Source organism: Leptonychotes weddellii, chromosome 12, assembly GCF_054177405.1.
Source record: "Leptonychotes weddellii isolate Sample4059 chromosome 12, ASM5417740v2, whole genome shotgun sequence".
NCBI classification, from domain to species: domain Eukaryota; kingdom Metazoa; phylum Chordata; class Mammalia; order Carnivora; family Phocidae; genus Leptonychotes; species Leptonychotes weddellii.
Genome location: NC_138380.1, coordinates 40970412 through 40992520, shown reverse-complemented (window position 1 = coordinate 40992520; position 22109 = coordinate 40970412). Strand labels below are relative to the sequence as shown.

Genomic DNA, 22109 nt, shown 5'->3' with positions numbered 1-22109 from the left:
TGCTGGAGAGTGGGCTGTCCTCTGCTCTCTGGACAACCGTCGCCTCCTTGCTGCTCTCCCTGCCTCCCGGCTGACCCCTTCCCCTCTGCCCTTGCACTGTGGGACGGCCCTGGCTGGCCTCTGCCAGCTACACGCATGCGCATGTGCGTGCGCGTGCGCACACCTTCCTTGGGGTTCCATACTATGCACCCCCAGGCTCTTGCTCACAGGCTCTCTGCCTCCAAGCTGCTGCTCCTCCTGCTCCAGGAAGTCTTCACATGGCCTTAGGCTATTATCACCTTCTCTGGGAAACCTTTTCTGCTCAGCTACCTCAAACTCAGGTATAAGTGTGCCCACCCTTCCCTACCTTGTTCCTCCCACTGGCAGCTTCCTAAGGAGCCTCCATCCTCACAGAGGGTGCGTGGAATTGTAATTGCTTGCCTGGTGCCAGGGATGGGCGTCAACCCCCAGGGTACAGGGGCTGTCAGATCCCACAGGTAGAAGCTCCTTTGCCTGCCCCGGGCGAGCAGGGTTGTTGGCTGTCTTCGGGGAGCAGGGGGCAGGACCGTGTCTGCCTCTGCTCACCCCTCCACAGCCACCATCCTTCTAGCCCTTTCTTCCTTCCACACCCCAATATTGAGTGCCTGGTGGTCAGAAGTGAAGGGGAGCTGTCTGGCCCTGTCAAGCTCCCAGGCTTATGGAACATCACTAAACTGTGCTGTCCACGGCAGTCCCATCCAAGCCCCCTTGGTACCAGGAGGCCAAGGCCCAGGGAGGAGAAGAGTTTGCTAAAGGACACATTGTGAGCTGAGGGTAGGGCTCCTACCAGACGGTGCATCTCTTGCGCTCACATGTACAAATATCAAGTCTGTAAGGCTGGCCTCTGCCTTCCTCCCATTCCTCGTCGTTCCCTGCCCTTCCTCCCTCTGCAGATCTTCAGGGCCCCTTCTGTGGCCAACCACTGCTTCCTAGCCTGGTCCATCTTAGAGGGATGGCACGGAGGGCAAGGTGTCCTTAAGCTCCAGTGGTGACCATTCCCATGGCCCCATGTGCGGGGGGTGGGAGAGTGCTGTTGGGTTAACGTGGCTGCTAGAAGACGCTCCCCAATGCCCAGCCTGGACTTACGGCCATTATCATCAGTCACATATACCTCAGGATGAATGAGATCCTGACTCCTTTCCCAAGTTGGCTTTTAAATAATGGGAGTTAAGGATGGATTCAGGGCACCAGAGAGGGAAATGCCTTTGTCTGAAGTCACACAGCGTGGACCAGGCAGAGATAGGGAGCCTGGGCTCGTTCGGAACGTACATCCCAGAGCTACAGCTGGTCCTCTGGGCGCCCGCACTGCCCCCTCTGTCCTCTGCCCCAGAATGGAGGCAGACCACATGGGTACTGTGGAGAAGCTGCTGGGACAGATGGAGGCGGTGAGCGGGTGTGTGGAAGATGAAGATGAAACATCCCTTCAGACCATTACCTCCCCCACCTCTGGCCAGCTGTGAGTTCCCCAATTCCCACCTATGCACTTATTTCGGGGGGCTGTGGGAGAAGAGTGGGGCATCAACCACGCGCCTTCCCTTTTCGCCGATGCCTGGCCATTACCTCCTTTCCTTCTAGTGGAGGGCGGAGCTTTTGTTGTTGTTTTTGTGGTGTTTTTGGCATAGAGGGTGAACTCTGGTTGTCATGGCAACTCCAGCAGAGGGAAGCAGGGAGAGGGCCTGAGTGGGGTGCATTTATCCCACTGTCAGCTGCTTCTCTAAGTGGGGATGTGCAGAGGACAAAGACTAAGGGTCCAGAGAAAGGCCCTGGCCTAGAAGGCCCTGTGAGCTGACCCCCGCCCCCCGGCCTTCTCCCTGCCTGACCTGGCTGCAAGCTGGCTTCGGCACCATGCAAGCCTTTTTCCTACTGAGGGAGACATGGGCCTCCCCCTGCTGCCACGTGAAGTTCTGGGTCTAGAGAAGGATGTCTTAGTGTGGGTGAAGAAAGGTGAGGGAGAGCGCCCCAGAGAAATGTCCGGTGGCTGGGGGACACTTATGCTGACTCCTTGGTCCTACGGGGGCAGCGGGCAGGGAGTGATGCAGGGTCAGGGTATCCGCTGGGTGGCCTGAGATACAAATGCAACCACTCTAACCCTCTGGCTGGGTGGCCACATAGAGCATGGGGCCAGGCCTCTGATGGTTTCAACATTTTTCCAAGGCAGTGGTCTCCTTTTGCTATTGGTTCTTACAACACGTCCCTCCAGTTCCATTTTCCACTTTGACAGTGACAAAGAAATAGTTTTTTACTAAAACAACAGCACATGGCCAGTGCTCAATGGCAGCTGGGATTGGGCATGGGGGCGATGGGGAGCAGTAGGGACTGTGGCCAAATGGAGAGCTTTGTTTCTGCATGACGGGCACTGTGCCTACTCACTCCAGTTGACTGTTGCCATGTGGACATGCTGGCTCAGTTGCTCAGGAGAAGCCAGAAATCCTAATTCGGGGAAATGTCCTGAATTTTATCTTTTTCCTCACTATAGTCCTGTGCTCACCTAGATGCAGGATTTCTCAAGATCAAGACAAGGGGACCCCTACTATCACCTAAACAGTTAGAATGGACCAAGCCTTTAGAAATGATCTCATGTGCCTCATTCTGGGCCAGTTAGGGACACTGGGACCCAGAGAGGGCTGGGACCTGTGTGGCCAAGGACACTGCATGGGTCTGTGGCAGGGCTGCCACTGGAGGTACCCAGGACGGATAAACAGAAGACAACCCAAGACTGCATGTGCTGCCGAGCCCCATGGCGAGCACCTTGCCCCATGAAGGTCAGATAGGACTGAGAGGACCTGGGCAGTATAATCATCTTAGCTAACATTCACTGGGACAGGCACCAGTCTTGGTGCTTTGCATGTATGTGTCCAACAAGCAGAGCTTGTGTCTATTGAAAACACAATTTTATTTCTGTATCCTAGAGCCCCTTGAAAGATGCATTGTTGGGGGAACTTGTCTCCTACTTTATGAGATGAAAACTTGGGCAGATCCCATGTCTTTTCTGTTCACTCTTAGGCTACAGAGAAGATGTTAATTATAACTCAAATTGACTTAACAGCCCCTTTCCCTTGCCTGGCTTGGGTCTGCAGTGGGAAGGGGACACATGGCAGGCTTCCTTGTGCTTCTTCCCTCCTCTAGTCCATGTCCAGCTTGCTAGCCAGTTTCCGACCCCTCCTGGGTGCAGGAGGGGCAGAGGGAGGTGGCACCATCATGAGCTGGCTTCGTGTTTTGAGCCTGGCAGGTGGGTAAAGCTGGCTCTTCCTCTGCAATACCTGGGTGGAGGCTGTCTTTATTCTGGTAGTCCAGGGAAGAAAATGGCACTCATCATGAGTGGCAGTGCCCACCCCATGGCCCACCACCCAGCCACAGGGGCCTCTCATCAATGGGACCATCCCAAGGCGCTGGATCTGTGTTGGATATCTCATACCAGCCACTTGCCTGCTATGTGACCTTGTTAAAGACCTTGTTCAAGACTCTCTTGGTCTTAGTTGTCCTCCTCTGTAGAGTAGAGGTTACATACTTTTGCATAAGGCTGTCTTCCTGCTGACCAGGAGTAGGCAGGCCCTCTTTTCGCCTGACTCCCATCTGGGCCCCAAGCAGAAGAGCAAAGCCACTCCCCAGCTGCTTGAGGATTCTGAGTTCATGTCCCCATCAGAGCCTTTAGGGCCATTGCTGCCTGCTGGGGATGCCCTCCAGTCTCTGAAGTCCCCCTGCCCCTCTGTGTACCAGGAGAGAGGTCAGAATGTCCCCCTCCTGCCCTTATGATCCTCCTCCTTCCCCAGCACCATGTGAGGGTGGGGACGGCCTGGGGGGATGTGACCAACGGGGAGGATTTGACACCTGGTGGGTCCCCAGACTTTCTCCTCCTCCCTGTCCTCCATCTCCTGACCCCACTCTCACTCAGCACAAGGCCCTGTGGATGGGGAACTAGCCGTGGAGGAAGGTGAGGACCCCAGAGGGCCAAGTCAGTGTGCTGCTGCTCTTGGGTAGAAGGAGAATTTGCTATGAGACAAGGGGAGTGGGTGCAGGCCTTCCACCTGGGAAGGGGCTCAAGTTCTGGGGACCCTGTGCTTCCTTTCCTCCCTAATCAAAGCGCTGGGGAGGCAGACCCCTGACCTCCGGCTGGCTGGGGGACAGGGCTGTGGGGAGGGCCGAGACTGCCTAAGGGGAGGGGCTCATTACCAGGAGTCCCTGCTCCTCCTTCAGGCCTCAGCGCCTATGTCCTTCACGTTGGGAAGTCACTCTGATTTTCAGATGAGATGGGGCAGGTCAGGTTAACCAAGAAATGTCTAGGCATTGGCCCCTAACATCTTTGTCCTGACTCCCAGAAAACAGCCCCAATGCCTAGGCTCCCACAGGCCTCCTTGCTAATGCCCCGGGCACAGCCCTTCACATACTGTGGGGAAATGATCACTGTGCCCATCCCCTTCTTTGAGGCCAGGGCTTGGGCTCTGTTCTGCTCACCTCTGGACCTCTGTCCTGGGCCTCATATCCCGTACAGAAGAGGCTTCTGACCAGTGTTTGCTGAGTGAATGACTGAGTGTATCCAGGAAGGAGGGGGGATGGGAAGAGGGGAGGAGAGAGAGAAGGGGTGGGAGTATCAGAGGAAAGTCTGGGTGTGGGTGCTGGTTCCGGCTGCTGGGTTCATTTTTGCCTCTTTGCAGGAAATGCGGGGGCGCGGTGGAGGGCACTTAAGATAATGACCTTTTGCCTGCTTGCTCGTGGGGTGGGAGGTGGCCTGCTGCTGACCTGCCAGCTCTCAGCCAGGGCAGGCAGTGAGCAGCTTAGCCCCACACCCCTCCCATCCTGCCCTCTCTGGGCCCCGGAGCTGCTTTGGGGGTGGTAGGGGCGGGCAGGCACAGAGATTTGGAGAGAGCCAGAGGCAGGAGCAGGTAGAAGAGGATGAGAGGGGAAAAAAGTGGGGGTGGAGACACGCAGAAGGAAAGAGGTCAAAGGACAGAAGCAGGGATGGAGAATCTGAGAGCGTTCTTGACCTGACAAAGGGAATCCACCTGTTTGTGTCCTGGTTCCTGATTCTGGCCCAGCTCCTCTGAAAATGGGTGGAGCTCCCCTGGGGGACTCCAGCCCAACTCCCGGGGCATGGCTGACCAGAGCCAACCAGGCTCTTTCCTGCAGTCCTTCGAGTCAGGTGATTTGGTAGTGAAGGAGAGCGGCACTGTGCCAGCTGCTCACTAAATATCTGTATGGGCCAGTTGCTTAAATGCTGTCTGCCTCAGTTTGCCCATCTGTAAACTGGGGATAATAATGCGACCATTTCATGGCGGTGTTATGAGCTTTGAATGAGATAATCCAAGAGGAGGCCTGAGCCTGGGATGTCACACCGTCTCCAGAAATATGTGGTTATTATTACTTGGGGTTCTGTGAATGGATGCTGCAATAGGCCAACATTGAACTTCTGCACACCTGTGTTTTTACCCACTGAAAGGGCGAGAAGTGATCCTGGCTCGGACAGCCTGCAAGGATGGAAAGAGAATCCAAGTTGATATTAGACAAGGACAGCAACAGTTTACAATGATGGGCCTCTGCCTTGGCTTTTGACAACATTTCTAATCTCTGTCTAATCCTTTGAAGAAGATATTAATGCCCATTGTGAAGGGATGGAAGCAGAAGGAGGATCAGTGTTTTGTCCGGGGTCACTTGGCCAGCTGGGGAAGCTGGGAGCCCCTGTGCCAGGGAAGGCTTCTCCTGATTTGGGCTCTGGGGATGAGGTTAGAGGTGTCGAGGGGTGGGGACAGGAGGAGGAAATGCTCCTGCTTCGTCCCTGTCATTATTTGTCCCACGTACTGCTTCTTGCTGATTCTGAACAACAGACACCAAATCTTAATGCCTCAATCCCCTGTCTACTTGAGGAGAAAATTGGACTAAAATGGCCTAGAGCTTTCAGCCTACAGTTCAGGAGAAGGGAGGGCAATGAGTTGCACAATGGGCAGACAGGAAGAGGGTGGCTTCTGCCTCTGAGGGTGTTCTCCCTGCCAGGACCTCAGGAAGTGGCCACCCCAGGCCCAATGGATGCCTGGGAAGGGGGTAAATGTCAGGTGTCAGGGTCCTAGAGCCCGACCTCCCTGCTGCGAGACGGAGCCTCCTACACCCTTCCCCCACAAAAAGGGCACAAAACTCACCCAGGACCCCTAGGCCCCAAGGACTTTCCCTGAGAAAAATAAAAATAAAAGTAAGATTGGTCCTTCCAGATACTGAAGGAGGCCTTGCTTTGCACTCCCTCCCCTGCATCCTGGTCTTCATGTGCTTGGCCTACTGGAAAGACTGGGATAGAAGACCTACCTCCTGCCCTCAGGAAGCCCCTGACTGGTGGGGGGACAAAACTCAGCCCAGGTCAGCCACAGAAGAGCCCAGGTTGAGGTGAGAACTCTGGCTGGAGGGTAGGGCTCAGTTGGCTGGGGCAGGGAAGTTCAGAAAAGGGAGGTTGGTGGGGGTTGAGGCAGTTGGGGAGGGTCCTATCAGGGGGTGGATTGGGCTGGTTCTTCAGGATTTGGACCTGGGGATTGAGGAAGAAGAGCCCTCAGGTGAAGGTATTGTCTTACTGTAGCTGGGGCAGAGTTAGCAGTGAAAGATGATGAGATGGGTGAGGTGAAGGAAAACTCCACCTAGTTGGATCAGGGAAGTGTGGTGTGGCCAGTGAGTCAGGAAAAAGCAAACATAGATCTGGAAGCCAGCTGCAGAGAAAGTTGGGCTGGGGGTGTTAGACATGGTGCAGTGGGAAATAGGGAGCCATTGAGGATTCTAGAGCAGGGGAATGGCTTGGTCAGATTAGCAGGTGGCAAAACTCACTCTTCCCCTGCCTGGAGAGTGGGTGAGAGTAGAAGCTTGGTGACCAGTTGGGAGAATATTGTAACTGGTGAAAGGCAGTGGCACCCCAGTTTGGGCAATTCCGTGTGGTTGGAAAGGAGGGACTAAATACCTTTGCAGTGTAGATGTGGGATAGCCTGGGGTGGAGTAGATGGAGATGGGATTCATCTATGCAGAAAAGGCTAATTTCTACCTAGGTTTCTGGTTTTGGCAGTTAGGGGGGTGGAGCCATTTGCAAAGACTGAAAATACAATGATGAACTTGACTTTGAACTGGCTGACTACCAAGCATCTCTGAGACATCAGTGCAGAGACAGTCCACACTGTGGATGGTTGGATAGGTAGAGGCAGGGCACAAATGAGAGATGGGGGCCCAAATGGGGGATGGCAGATAGATGGGGGGTAGAGTATGGTGCTCAGGTGGGTAGCTGTGAATAACAGAGTCCGTGGGGAACTTTTCGACCCCCTCCCACAGACACTGTGCCGTGACCCTGTTCTAAGTGTTGTCTGAGAGTTTCTGCTAAATATGAGAAGTGGGTCGGAACCCAAGCCTGGGGACCACCATCATTTAAGGGGAGGTAGAGGAGGTATGGCAATGGGCGGAGTCGAGGAAGCCGAGGGGCATGGCCACAGGTGTCTGGTGTCGCAGAGGGGAGTGTGGTGAGACAAGAGGCTAGCAGCTCTGGAGTCGCAACATGGGGTCAGCTGATGGAAAAGCTCAGAGCCCAGAAGTCAAGTCAGGTCTGCTGTTGCTGGTACCCATTGGGGAGGCTGGGGTCTGTAAGCTGTCTTGGAAGCAATGTGAGGGTGTACTACTCTGGGCCCCCAAGGCCCCAGGGAGGTCCCCCATCTTGTGCTCACGGGGTGGAGGAGCTGACCATCTGGCATCTCTACCCTTTCCCAGCCCGTTTGTCCTATGTCTTGACCATCTGTACTCTTGGCCTTCCTACCCCCTTTCCTGTCTTCCTCCCTATGCTGGAGCCAGAGGCCTAGACCATTATAGGCCTGAGTGTGTTACCAGTTTCTGCACCCTGCTCCCAGGACCCAGGACTCCCTTTCCAGAGGTGCAGGAGTGCCATGCGGACGGAACCCGAATTGTACGCTGCTGTTCAGATCTATTACACGAATAACCCACGGTGGGGTTTGGAGGTTTAGACATGAGGGAAGGCTTAGGCTAAGACCTGACTTTGAGGTGACAAAGTACACCAGGAGGGTGGCCATAGGAACACTGCAGGGAGCCCACAGCCATGCCATGCCTGAGGGAGGCCGTCAGCACCTTGATGTCGGGGAGCTGATAACGCAGGCTGTGAGGTCTACACAGGAGCCACCGGGCGGTCTAGCGGTGGCTGAGTCATTCCCGAAGCTGCTGTGGCTGGAACATCCAGTCCCTGCTGGTGGACAGGAGCTTATCTGGGCCACCCGCCTGCCTGTCTGATGTGATCTCTGCGAGGAGACAGTGTCCTTGGCACTTGCCTGCAGCGTGGAGGTCCTGCAGAGCTGGGCTGAAGAGGGGTCAAGAAGGGTCCTGAAGTCCATGGCCCCTGCACCAACACTGGGTCTTGCCCTGAGGAAGCCCCTGGCTGTGGGGGTGGGGGGTCAAGTCTTGGGTCTTAGAGGCACCAGATAAGCTCCTGTCTAGAGAGAGAAGGATCCCTAGCTTCTGTTTTTAGCACCCCCTGCCAGGTGTGAGCCCCTACACTATAGCCCCCTGACAACAGGCACCTGTAACTCACCCAGTGGGCTCAAATGTCCCTTGAGATCAGGAATGCCCAGCTATGCGCAGAACAAGGGCTTGGTTTGAGTAGGGGGCCAGCAACATAGGGAGAGGGGGAGGACTTTAAATACCGGAGGACTTTTAGAGAATGTCTTGTCTGGTGTGGGGTTTCAAACATTTTTATCAGAAGCTCAATGACTAAAATACAGGACAGTAGTCACTCTGATTGCAGTGGGGGTGGTGGGCTGGGGCCCACCTATTGACTCCTTTCCTTGAAGCCCACCCCCAGCAGCCACTGGAGTGTCCTTGATTAAACCCTAGTCGCGCCAGGTAGCACAATTTGAAAAACTGCTGACCAACTTCACTCTCTGCATGATATACTCGGTCTACCAGTTTTACAGATGGGTACGCTGAGGCTTAAGAAGGAATAGCAACTTACATGAGGTTGTTCGTGGCAGAGCTGGGGACAGGAATCCAGATTCCTGCATCCCAGCCTAGGGCCTCCCAGCTGCCTGATAGAACTCCAGCTTCTCTGACTGCTGATTGGATTCCAACAGCTCTGTTTTAAAGAATAATTGTATTGTTCTAATTGTGCATCTCAATACCCTAAGCCACGTTACATCTGCTTTGGAAGCAGGCAGAGTAAGCCTCGTAAATGCATATGTAAAATCATTATGCTTCCTTATGTTCACCTCTCTTCTCTGATTCCGGATGGGAAGAAAGAAAAAGAGGGTCAGTCTGGCCCCTGCCCTTGAGGTGCTCATGGTCAGGGTGGGGGATGGGGGAGAGAGGACTCTGGCCCACTGTCAGGAGCTGCAGGCAAGCTGGGGATGAGAGCTGGCACCCCGTCGTGTGCCACATGGTGGTGGTGGGGGGGTACACAGCCTCGTAGATTCCCCCAGGGCATCTTCCTGGCTAGCTGCAGGGCAGAGGCACGTGATCCGTATTTCCAATGGCCCCGGCCTGAAGGCTGTTAAGAATATGGACTCTTGTCACTTGATAGCTGCGACCTGAGGCAACTTTGCTAACCTGTCTGTGCCTCAGTTTCCTCATCTGCAATGTGGAGATTATAAATTACAAACCTCAAAGAGTCGTTGTGAAATTTGGCATGCATCCATTTGTGAAACACTTAGCCCTGCCCCTGGCATAGGGTAAATGCCCCTGAGCAGTTAGCCAGTGATAACGATGATATACATGACTGGTTGAAATGGGCTCTGGTGGAGCGTCTACCCTGGGAGGGGGAGCTGTGGTATGAGCTCTCCCACGGGCAGCGCCTCTTGCCTGAGGCTTGGTCACCGGAACCCTGCTCGAATGTTGCAGCCTGTTGCAGAGGACATAGCCCCTGGCCTGGGAGCTTGAGGCTTGGAGCTCAGATCCTTGCTCTGCTGCTGAGGACCTGGGGGCAGGTCTGTGTCTTCTCTGAGCCTCTGTTTTTGCATCTGTAAAGTGAGGAACATTACACTGAACACACCGTGATGCTGAGAGTTAGATCAGATGAATGTGTACAATTGCTATCACTTGACCTGGCAAGTTGGAGGCATTCAGAAAAAGTTAGTTCCCTGCCCCTGCCCCTGCCCCCGCCAACAAGAGGGTAGCAAGAGGACCCTGGGTACGTATCACACAAGGATCCTCCTAGAATTTGGGGAGATGGTGGGAGCAGCAGCTAACACAGATGGAAGCAGGTAGAGAAGCCAGGTTGGGACAGAGGAAATGTGCATTTTCATTCACTCAGCACATTTCCCAGATGTTCGCTGTGTCTGGCCCTTGGGCTGGGTCCTGGGCAGACAAACACGGTGACATAAGCCCTGCTCGCAGGAGCTTTCGGTGTGCGGGGAGCGGGGTGAAGACATATGTTCAGGTGAACCCTACGCCAGGCAGAAGTACAAAGCCTGGCCTGTGGGCTGAGGGCCTTGTAAGCGAGGGAGGGTTAGGGTTGGGCTTGGTTTTGTTGGGCTGGGCTTGAAGGACAGCTACGATAGAAGAAATTCAGGTATGCCAGTTAGGTTGAAGAGCATCCCAGGTGGAGGGCACCCATAGGCCAGTGCCGCGGCAGGAAATCATAGGCACGCGGATCTGAAACCCCACTACATCCCTACCTCCTACCTAGGTCACCCCATTCAGGCAGGAACAGAATCCCGCCCCACCCCCAGAGGAGTCAGCAAGTCTTTATGCCCAGGATTATTTCCAAAATTCCTACATAACCAAAAGTTGTACAACCAATAGTCCTCTTTTGCAATATTGACCAAAGTCTTAGGACTACACAGGGGAATACTGACTGAAAAGTCACCGCAGGCCCAGAGAGGGTCCAGTGCTGCCTGAAGGGAGCCTGGGCAGGGTCAGCCTAGGCCTGGCAGGCTTCTCTGAGGAGGTGATGTTGGCGGAAGGCTGCTTGGGTGTCAGGAGAAAGCCAGGTGAAGAAAAGCTAAATGTGCTCATTCACTTCCTATTGCAGATCAGAGCGGGGAGTTTTCCTCAAATTACTTCTCACTAATAAGACAGGCCTCTTCTCAGGCACGACTGCTGACATGTTTTGTTTTCCCCAGATGGGGATAATCAGCCTGTTTGGTAGTCAGGCTGACAGCTCAGGCAGCAGGCGGGGTGGGGGGGGAGGCGCTGGGGGTGGGAGGCCCGGGGCTGCAGGCAGCTCTCCGGGAGCAGACTCTGCCTGGTTGCCTGGCTGCCTGGGTGACAACCCCCAGCACGTGGGGATTTCCATTTGTGCCATGGAGGAGAGGGCTGTGGGGCAATTTAGCTCAGTTATGGGAACCCCAAGAGCCCACCTGGCTGTCTCCCCACTTAATTTATGCCTGATGTCAGTGCTGAAAAGCATCCAGCCATCCCCTTGCTTCATAAGAGGAGACCAGTCAGGATCTGTGCTCGGAGCTCCCTCCCCTTCCCTGGGAAGACGTCCATGGCTTCCCCATCCCACAGCCGTGAGAGGCCCAGCCTCAGACTCAGCCAGGCATGCGCGCTTCACCCACTCATGAACTGGAGGCTGTGGGGAGGTACCCGCCCACCTTGGAGTCTCTGTGGGCAGGCCATGGGTAAGCTCTTCGGCTCCAGGGTCAGCACCCAGGGCCTTGTCCAGCTCAGCAGCTCTAAGCACTTGGCCGGAAGGCTTGGGAATGCAACACAGCAGAGCTAAGGAATGGGTAAACAGCCATATCCACCTTGAGGATGATGGATCCCCCACCCCATGGGTCTCTGGAGGTCTGAGGGAGGCCCCAGACCTGCTTCACCCAGCTTCAAGGTTCCCTTCCTTCCAGGTGCCCCTTCCCCTCCTGGACAGCCTTTCTGGCTGACTTGCACTCTTTCCCCACCCAACACACACTGTGATTTCCGCCTGCGTGGAAGGAAGGGGGTGGACCGCTCCAGCTCCAAGGCCCCACTGCCCCTACCTCAGCACCCCTTTTCTGGCTCCCCAGCCAGAGCCCAGCAGCAAGCCCAGCTCTGGCCCCAGTGTTTGCTTCTTCACTTCCGGTGCAACAGGGCCGGGAGGTTTCCTCTGACTCTGTGGCTGCATGTTCCAGCCCCTTCAGAGAGCAAGGTGTAGTAGTGGCCTTTATAGCAGCTGAGGCCTTCCCAGAGGGGCCTGGGGGACACCTGGCCCTGGAGACCATATGCCCCCTGGTTCTGTGTGCCTGGGTCGCCGCTCCCGGGCCCTGCCTCTGTCCTTGGTTCCTTGCCACTGACCCTCAGTGTGTCAACGAGTCAGGCCCTCCTCCCGCTTGGCACCTCAGTTTTCCCAGTCTGCCTTGTGGGTGTCTAGAAGACCCCAGCAAGATGCATATAAGGCGGTGGCCCCCAGGAGAGGCACCTCTGGGACCACTAGCCATCTGGCCCCCGGTAGCCATGTGGAGCAGCTTTCCTCCTTCATGGTCTCCCAGGCAACGCCTAGTGCCTGCCAAGCTCACCGCCGAGGCCTGGTTCCTGCGCACATCTTTAGTGCCACACAGAGACGGCTGATGGCAGGAGCAGGGGCAAGGCCCAGCCTCCCCAGCTGTCACAGGGAGCAAATCAGATAAGAGCTGAGTGGGGCCGGCAGGAGGGAGCACTGGAGCCAGGGGTCCTGGGAAAGCAGCTCCGAGGCCCTGGCTGCACCCCGCTCTCCGCCCCACCTCACCCTCTTAGTGCTGCCCTCTCAGTGACCCCCTCTTTTGGAACACTCCATGTGGAATCTCACCGCCCTGGACCTCGGTTTCTCCATACATCAAAGGAATGGGCGGTGATCTCTAGCCCGCCAGACTCTAATGGCCTGAGACAAGGACCCAGCCAAGATGGCAGAGGCCTGTGGAACGGGCCCCGAACAGTCTTTGGGAGGGTGCTTCTCTCAAGGGCATTTATTAGGCAAAGTCTCCAGGATCATTTGCTCCAAGATCCTAAAACCACCCTCTGCTTTTCACTCCATGCCCCAGCTGAGGATCCGTCTCTGGATTGGATTTGCTCTGTTAGCCTCTCCCTCTGCCACTCCCAGGATTTGCAGGCTCTGGTGGCTGAGCAGTTCTTTCTTAAATTATAGTCACTCGCACACTAAGGCCCTTAGCGCATTTGGCCTCTATCCTGAGAGATGTGGAAGCTGGAGCTGGCCCTGGGAGGGGTCTGAGGAGGTGTGCTGAGAGGATAGATTTTGGGCATTGCTGCTTCTGTATGTAAAGAGCTGAGATGCATGGAGAGCTCCCAAGGGTGCTGGGGAAAGGGGTGCTGTCCTGCCTGCAGGGTATTCCCAGGTCTGGAGGAAAGATCCAGGCATTCCTTATCCAGGCTGGGCCCCCAGATGCCCACCAGGCCTGGGGCACCAGAAGGGACCATTGCTATGGTGGGGAGTTCTGCTGAGACTGAGCTGCTGGCCACATCAGGTGACCACATCAGCAAGGATGCTGTCAGCCCCCGTGGCCGCTCTGTGTGAACTGGAAAAAGACACCCTCTCTGGGCAGATATGGCCCTACAGTGCATGGATTTCAGTCCCTTACCACCTCCGCAGACTGCCATTGCACGGGGCAGTCTTGCTTGCCGTCCTGACCTGACTTGCCGTCCATCGAGGTCTGCCAAGCAGAAACTGGAGAGGCAGCAACTCTGACTGACACACTGGAGAATCAAGGGAGATTGCTGGCACAGTGGGTGAGGGAGGCTTTGGTGCCTCTGAGCTGAGGCGGGAATGCCAGGGCAGAAAGGGCATGGATGCCTTCAACAAGTACTAACTGAGAACACCTACTCGTTGCCTTGCACTGTTCTGGCTGTTGGGACCACAGTGATCCTCAAGATAGACAAGGTCTCTATGGTCCTGGAGCTTACGTTTTGCAGGAGAGAGACAGTCATGAGTAACCTAAAAAAAAAAATCAGGGGGCATGCAGAGAGCTTACATGATGCAGAGGGATAGTGAACGAAGGGCCATGATAGACCGGGGACGGGTGGATGAGTCTGGTAGGCCCCACTGAGCCTTCAGCTGAGACCTGAGCGAGAAGGAATCAGCAGAGTGAAGGTCAAGGGGAAAAGCATGGCAAGTAGGGGGAACAGCTGGGCCAATGCCCCACGGAGGGAAGGAATTTGGCCTGTTCAGAAAGTGCAAGGAGGCTGGGAAGACGGGAGTGTGGTGAGCGCCAAGGAGGAGAAGCATTTAGCGGACAGAGGCCAGATCTGGGGACTCTGCCAACCACGGTGAGGAGTTTGGACTTTGTCCTCAGTACAGTGAGAAGCCAGGGGAGGAGTCTAAACAGAGGACACTCAAGAAGAGTGATTCTCAACGGCAGTGACCACCCCACCCCAGGATATTTGACAATTCTGACGGGGGGTAGAGGTGGGTGCTACTGGAACCCAGTGGGGAGAGGCCAGGGATGCTGCTAAACGTCTTACCGTCGGCAGGACAGCCTCACAACAAAGAATCATCTGGTCCAAAATGTCTGTGGTGGGTGGGGTTGTGAAACCCTAGTTTTAGTGTTGGTGCTCCCCAGGACTGCTGTTTTTTTTGAATATCCCAGGGTCACACTGTACTCACATCTAGCTCTTTCTATATATACTCTGGGTTCAAATTCTGTTTCCAGCACTTGCCCAAAATGTCAGTGGTGCAGAGGTTAAGAAATTCCACTGCAGAGGAAGAATGGAAGCATCGAGACTGCTTAGACCTGCGCTGGCCAATGCGGTGGTCCCTGGCCTCAGGGGGCTTCTGGACTTTCAAATGTGACTAGTTCCCGTTGAGATGTGCTGTGAGCCTAAACCACACACTGCATTCCAGACTCGGGATAATACAAATGACATAAAATATGCATATTTTATATTGACTGCATGTTAAGATTGTTAATAGTTGTGATACGTTGGGTGAAGTGGTAAGGGAAGGAATCAGGAATGCTCCCCAGGCTTTGCTTTGGACAGCAGGTGGGGGGTGATGCCATTCATGGAGATGAGGAAGCCAGATGAGGAAGCCCAAATGTTCCGTGCTGGTCCTGCCAAGTTCAAGATGACTGTGGACATCCAACCAGAGGCATCAAGAAGGTAGTGGGGTTTGCAGGGAGGCCTTTGGGGTGGAGATAGACATTTGGGGGTCAGTAGCAGGTCGAATTTAAGGACATGGGGGTGATTTTACCACCCAGAGAGAATACAGATGTGGAAGAGAAGGTTGCTCAGGATGGAGTCCTGGAGCACACTGACATTTAGAGGGTGAGCCACGGAGAAGGAAGCTGAATGGGTGGCTGAGAGAGAGGCCAGTGGCGCAATGGAGCAAAAGGAAAACAAGGCAGGAGAAAATGTCTTGTGAGCCTCTGGCTGGTTGGAGCAAGATAGCAGAACTCACAGGCCCAAAGAAGGACGTCTGGGCTGGAGCCCTGCAGGCTGCCCAGATGCATGCTGAGTTCCTAGAACTAAGCATCTCTGGTTCTCAAAAGATGGGGGAAGGGCCTTGTCAAGAGGCCCCAGCTAAGGTGAAAGGAAGGCCCAGGGATGTGTGTGGCTTATTTCATTTGATAGTCAGGAAGTCCTTCCTCATGTCTGACTGTAATCCTGAATGCCTCAAAGTGAGCCTACAGTTCTTTGTAGCTAAGCGGAGCAGACCCCCTCATATACATCCTTCTTATGGCTGAAGACAGAAAATGCTACTCCCTGCCCACCCCTCCCCCCAAACCCATCAGCCCCATCTTCCCCAGGCTATTCCTTCTTCCTTCGCCTAGAGGAGAGGTTTCTCCTCCTTGCAACAGCCTACAAATTCAGCTCAGGGCTTGGGCAGTTTGGAGTTCAGGACACACTGCGGAACTCTGATCTGAGCTTCTTGGGTCCTGCCTCGCCCTAGCAGCTTCCAGCTGGCCCCCATCCCTAACTTCCACTGTTTCTCTCAGCTGATTAGAAAGATCTCTGTCTCCAGGAATCTGATCTCAAGAGCATTTGTTTCTGGCTTGGCAACTTGCTCTCTGCCACCTGGCTCCTGACTACAGCCCAACCTGGCTTCTGTTCTCAGTCTGTTCACTCTTGGCCGTCCGGGGCACCCCCGCCCCTCGCCCAGGCCTGGTCTTGGCTCTCCTACCACTTCCTCAGAGCTGTCGTCCCAGAGCACCAGCCCCTGCGTGTCCCCCATCGCTAATCTCTCCATCGGCAGCTTCTCTTCAACCGCACTGCCCACAGAACCAAGTGCTTTGTCGATGAAAAAGCCCTTTGGGGGCAAACACAGGAAATTAAAGCCTCAGAGCACAGTAAGAAAATCCATTCTTTTTCATGGATTTCTGCAATCCGATTGTGTTAGTTTCTCCCAAGTGGCTGGGATATTGTGGGGTTGCTCACACTCACAGGGGCTGGTCAGGGGAGCTGGGGGCGGGGGGTGTTTGATGTTAACCAGGAGGGTCTCTGTCTGAGATTCTGCCGACCACAGTTCATACCACTGGGGCTGCGAGACCGGCCACTCGGTCACCGGGGTGTCCTTGGCAGGAGGGAGGCTTCAGGGCCCTGTCAGAAGCTAAAACTTAGAGTGGATTTGTTGAAGGCCAACTGAGAAGCTCACGTCCTGCCAGAGGAGAAGTTGGCAAGACCAGCTGAGCTTTGTGACCCTGCGTGTAATGTGGGAAGAGAACAGACTAATTCAGGGACAGGGGGGACATGGTCTACTCTCCATGGCTGCATGGCTCAGTCTCAAAATGAGGGGGGTTGGACTGATGGTGTTTAAACTCCCTTCTGGGTATAATTTATGCCACAAATGTTAGTAGAGCTCTATCCATGTGCCAGAACTTTCCAAAGCCTCAACTATTAGTGCCCAGAGCCCCAAATCCACCAGGCAGCTATGCCCCCTTACCTCCCTTGGCCACCACTGAGACCAGGCTCAGCCTGCAGCCCTGTGAGCAAGCTCACTGGTTGGGATCTTTGGAAGCCATCTTGCCACCGAGGGCCTCTGGAACGCTGCACTCTGGTGGGCTTCTTCTCCTCTGAGAACCCCAGGATTCCACCAAGGGCACTTCAACACCATGGCTGGGTTCTGCACCCCTGGGCCACTGAGAAGGCAGGCTAGGTGCTGGGGGAAGAAAGGCAGGGAGTGTCCTGGAGGGAGGTGGCAGGGTGCAGGAAGACATGGCCTCAGTCTGGGGCTCTACTTTATCATTTGAGGGAGCAGAAAGAGAAGGAATGCAAGGAGAAGTTGGGAAGAGCAGGGCTTTGGGGTAGGATACATGGAGGATTCCTTCAAGTACTCGGGCCCTGCCAACATGTCCAGTGGGGGGACTGTGGACTGAGGTTGCAGCCAGCCCTGGGAAAACCCTCCAACTCAGGGCTCTGGGAGGTGGCCATATGCCTGGCATTGGGAGAGCAACTCCCACACGGCAGACTGGACCATCCTGGCTCCAGGCAGCAACAGCAGTCCCAGATGGGGGCAGGAGGATCTATTAGCCTCAGGGTAGGGGCTCAGCATCAGATTATCCAAGTTTGTCATGCCTTCTAGTCCCAGCCAGGGGCTCTAGGATTCCATCCATTATCTATCTACCCATCCAAGAAACATTTTCTGATAGGCCTTCCTTTGCCCCCCTACCCCACCCCACCCCATTGCCACTGACCTCTTGCCCCTGGGGCTCTTCCCCCACCCGCAAGCTGTGGATATTATTCCCTGGCCCTGTGTCCGACCTTTCACATCTGCTCAGGCAGAGAAATTGACTTCCTACTTTGTAGATGGTCACAATAGGTGCTGGTTCTCGAAGCCCTTTCCCCTGCTAGTCCGTAACACAGACAGAGACCTCACCCTTACAGAGCATTGGCAGTCCGCACCCTCTACACTTGCAACACACTGAAGCTTTACTGGATTAAACTTAAAGGAAGAAAGGAAGCAGGATGCACTGACATCCTCCAGGTCAGGCATTTTCCGTATTAGCTCACAACCACCTGAATTTGGTAAAATCCTGTTAACAGCAAACGTAGCTAATATTTATTATTAACTACTGCTATGTTCTAGGTTTTATGCTAAGTAATGAAGACACGGGCTTAGAAAGGATAAGTGCTTCATCACTCACCCAGGGTCACATAATCGGAGTGTGGCAGTGTGGACATTCAAGCCGGATCTGGCTGACCCTTGCACCTTCCACTTTGACCTCCCAGAACAGACATTAGTCCTGTGCTGTGTGGACCCAGTGGAGGGAAGAAAATGATTGTTCTTGAGGAAATGTTGGGACTAGGGCCCGCCTCTGGAGAGCCTTCCTGTACCCTCCCATTCCCACTGACCTCTGCCCTCATAAACTGTGGGCTCCTCCTGACCCAAATGCTATGGGCTTTTCTCCTTCTGGGCTTTCACTTATGTCAGGCATGTTCTTCTGTAAGGGAGTTATGGGTCCCTTTTCTCTCTGCCTCCCTCCCTGGCTCTTCCTTGCACCTGACCCGAACAAGAGAAACTGGGCAGATAAAAGGTGCTTCGTAAATTCTTACAGTTTCATTAAAGACCGCCTACATACTCACCAAAATCTTAGTGCGTTGGTAGCGTTGAGTAAAGGATAGCTATCCTGTTTTACACATGAGCAATATGAGGCCCAGAGAAACAAAATGGCTACAAAGAGAGGAAGTGGCCGCTGTCCCGAGCGTTCCCTCCTGTGTGCACACACGATCCCAGTGCAGGCTGGCTGGCAGTTGCCGAGAGGGCCCCTGGCTGCAGTGACGGTGGCTGGAGTTGTCCTGGGCAGGGGGGCTCCTTCCTCAGTAGTAGGCTCTGGCCAGCGCAGCTTCCTAAGTGACTAACAAGTGACCTGCAGGGAGCCCCAGGAAGAAGGGAGGGAGGGAGAGAAGGGGGAAAAAAACCAGTTTTGTTGCTCCAAAGCCCTGGCACTCCTGAGAGGACCATCATGGTGTTTCCTATTTGACTCTCCTTACTGCGTTCCATGTGAGGGCTGTGGTGCGGGGAGCTGGGCGGCTGCGCTGGGTCATCGGCTCTCTCCTCTCTCCACCGGCCCAGGAGGCACGGGAGGGCCTGCAGGTTGATTCTCCCTTCCCATCCGCACCCCTTCCTGAGGGGTCCCATCCGTTCCTGTGGTTTCAGTTAGGGTCATGCCAATGCTTCGTCCACCCCACCCCCCGCACTGCGAGGATTACTGGGGGAGCTTTTAACCAATGTGGGTGCCGGCCCTGTCCCAGACCTACTAAATCAGAATGTCGGGGATGGGCCAGGCTATCCGAATTGGTTGCCCCCTCTTATGCAGTTAGGATTGGGAACCACCGAGTCCCCCCTGGTCACACTTTCTTCCAGCTAGCACCTGTCCTCAAAGCTCCCCACCTGCTCCCTTCACGCCTCTTCTTGTCTCCTCTTAGGATGCCTCCCGCTCAGCTTGCCCGAGTTGAGTTGAGTTCGTCATCTGTACACCCTGTCTCTCTCCACCGTGAAGCCTGTTTCTCCTTTGGGGCTCCCTGTCTTGGGGAACTTGACCAGCTCCATCCAGTAGCACAAGTCAGAGACTTGAGGGCAGCCCTGCCTCCCTTGTCCATCCGTGTGCTTAGTGTCTAATTGCCGCTCCGTGGAGATCTGCTTCAGCACCTAGGACAGAGAGACCCAAAATAGCAGTATCCACACAGAATGGAAGTTTCCCTCTTTCTCGCATAAAAGCTTGGGTGCCCAGTTCAGGCTGGTGTGGCAGCTCCATAACCACTGGGGGCCCGGGCCCCTCCACTGTCGGGTGTATTTGCTCTCCTTTGTAAGCAGCCTTCTTCTCCTCGTCCAACATGGTGCTCTCGTTCTGACCATCTAGTCCCCGTTCCAGCCAGTGGGAAGGGGCAAAGGGGAGGGGAGGTCATGCCTCTCCCATGGGGGCACAAACTGGATGTTGTTCACATCCCTTCTACTCACATCCCATTGAGCAGGATTTAGTCACAGGCTCACACTCGGCTGCAAGAGAATCGGGGAAACGTTGTCCTACTGAGTTCGTCTCCTCAGATGGCCTCCAGTCCCCCCACTTCTCTCTACCTCTCCCACCATTCCCTTAGTCCAAACCATAATCTCCTTCCTCGTCTACTGTGATAGCCTCCTCATTGGTCTCCCCACACCCTCCAGCCTGGTTTTTCCTTTGCATCCTAGGTGATATCATTTCAATGCAAAGAAGACCTGATCATCTGTTCAGCAACTTCCCACTGCTATTAGGATAAAGCCCCACAGACTTTTTTGGCCCTTGATCAACCCCCAAGACCCTCATGATGTGATGTGCCTTCTGGCCTCAAATCAAGCCTCTCTCCTGTGCTGTCTATCCTCTAGCCACACTGGCCCGAGTCCCATGGGTTGAGCATAGGCAGCTCCATCTCTAATCACAGCCTTTGCACTTACTGCTTTCACTGCTGCAGCAGTCCCCCTTCGCACCTTCCAACCCCCTTCTGCTCCCCTGTACTTGTCCCTCAGATCTAAGATAAACTGACAGTTGCTCTGGAAAACTCCCCTCACCCTTTGAATGAGATTTGGGCCACCTGGTCCCCAGGCTTATGGTACCCTATTCTTTTAGTTCAGCATCACAGGTTGTATTATAATATTTGTGTGATCATTGCTTAGGTTGTGTGTACCCATCTGACTGTAGGCTCCAGGAGGGCAGGACTGTTGCACCCCCGGGGACCTGGCATGGTGCCTGGCCCACAGGACATCCCTTACTAACTGGTGGTTGCCCTGGTGAACCCTGAGGATTTTAGAAGTATGAAGGGTGATTCCCAGGTTTTTGGCTGATCAAGGAGATGAATGTGGTGCCATCTGTGGAGATAGGGCACCAGGAGGGGTGCAGACTGGGGCAGGATCTTGCATTTAGTGTTGGAAATACTGCACTGAGATGTCAAGTAGGCTGTTGGACATATGGATATGGCCTCTGGGGAGATGAATTACTTGAGTCAATTGACATGGGATTCTCCACCTGACCCAAGGTTATCATAAGTCAAGCCCACCAGAAAGGCAGCCATTTGGGGCATCCTGACAATGTGTTCAACGTTAGAGGGGAAGGACCAGGAGAACTCCCTACTGAGTCTTGTTGTCGGAACGGCTTGCTCAGAGCCCTCTAGCCTGGCAGGGAGGCTGAGGTTCTGAGTAGCACGCACCGTGAGCCTGGGAAGGCTGCAGCCTGCGCCCGCCTGCCTGGCGGCAGCACACATCTCCCACCGCACTCCGCACCCACAAGCAGTCTAGCTCAGCAAACACAGATGGAGCGTCTATGGAATGCCAGGCCCCTGGGGATCAGTCATGACAGCAGTGGGAGGGGCAGGGAAGTAGAAGTAGTACTAGCTACTGCTTGCAGAGGACTCACTCACACCAGACACCATCCTAGGCGCAAGCTCTTTAAGCACATTTAATCTCCGTGACATCCTTATGGCATAATAACATACCGTTCATTATTCTTCACATTTGGCATCTGGGAAAACTGAGGCAACCCAAAATTAGAAATAAGACCACAGCGACTGAGTGGCAAAAAGAAGAAAGACCCCTTTGCTTAAGCAAGCTTAGAGGTGTAGGACGATCTCCTTGTAATAGTGGCGATCGCTATTGTCACTCCCATAGAATAGATAGGTCCACAGAGGGGTTTCTGGTGACTATGATGCTTATCAGCATGCATTCACCCCCCACATATATCCTCAGTGGTTTTTGTTCAAACTTCCTGCCTTCTCTCATAAAGCCTGGAAGTGGGTGGTGGGCTGATGTTGGCAAAACAGTTTTGAGTCCATTCCCCTTGTGAGCCCTGCATAGACCATCTCCCCAAATGGTTCTCAAGGGGGTAGAGAGTGGGCAGCTGGAAATGCATAGGAATTTTTTTTTTAAGACCTTATTTATTTGCGAGAGAGAGAGAGAGAGTGAGTGAGCATGAGCAGAAAGGAAAGGCAGAGGGAGAGGGAGAAGCAGACTCCCCGCTGAGCAGGGAGCCCAATGCGGGGCTCGATCCCAGGACCCTGGGATCATGACCTGAGCTGAAGGCAGACGCTTAACCGACTGAGCCACCCAGGTGCTCCCTGCATAGGAATGTTTTTAATGTCACAATGACTGGGCAATGCCACTAGCATTTAGAACTGGACTGAGGATGCCAAAAGATTTGCACTGCCAAAAACAGCCTGGCAATGAAGAAGTATCCTAACCAAAAGGCCCCTGAGACTGCCCTCCTTGAGAAATGAAT

At 54.4% G+C, this 22109-nt stretch overlaps 1 protein-coding gene across 1 annotated transcript in view; it reads left to right on the top strand.

Moving 5' to 3' along the window:
- Positions 1-230: 230 nt before the first annotated feature.
- ADCYAP1R1 (ADCYAP receptor type I) overlaps positions 231-22109 on the top strand; it is an 89004-nt gene continuing 67125 nt past the window's right edge. The window contains exon 1 of the mRNA XM_081800315.1: positions 231-320. The gene's annotated coding sequence lies outside the window, so the exon portion shown is untranslated. The remainder of the gene's footprint in view (positions 321-22109) is intronic.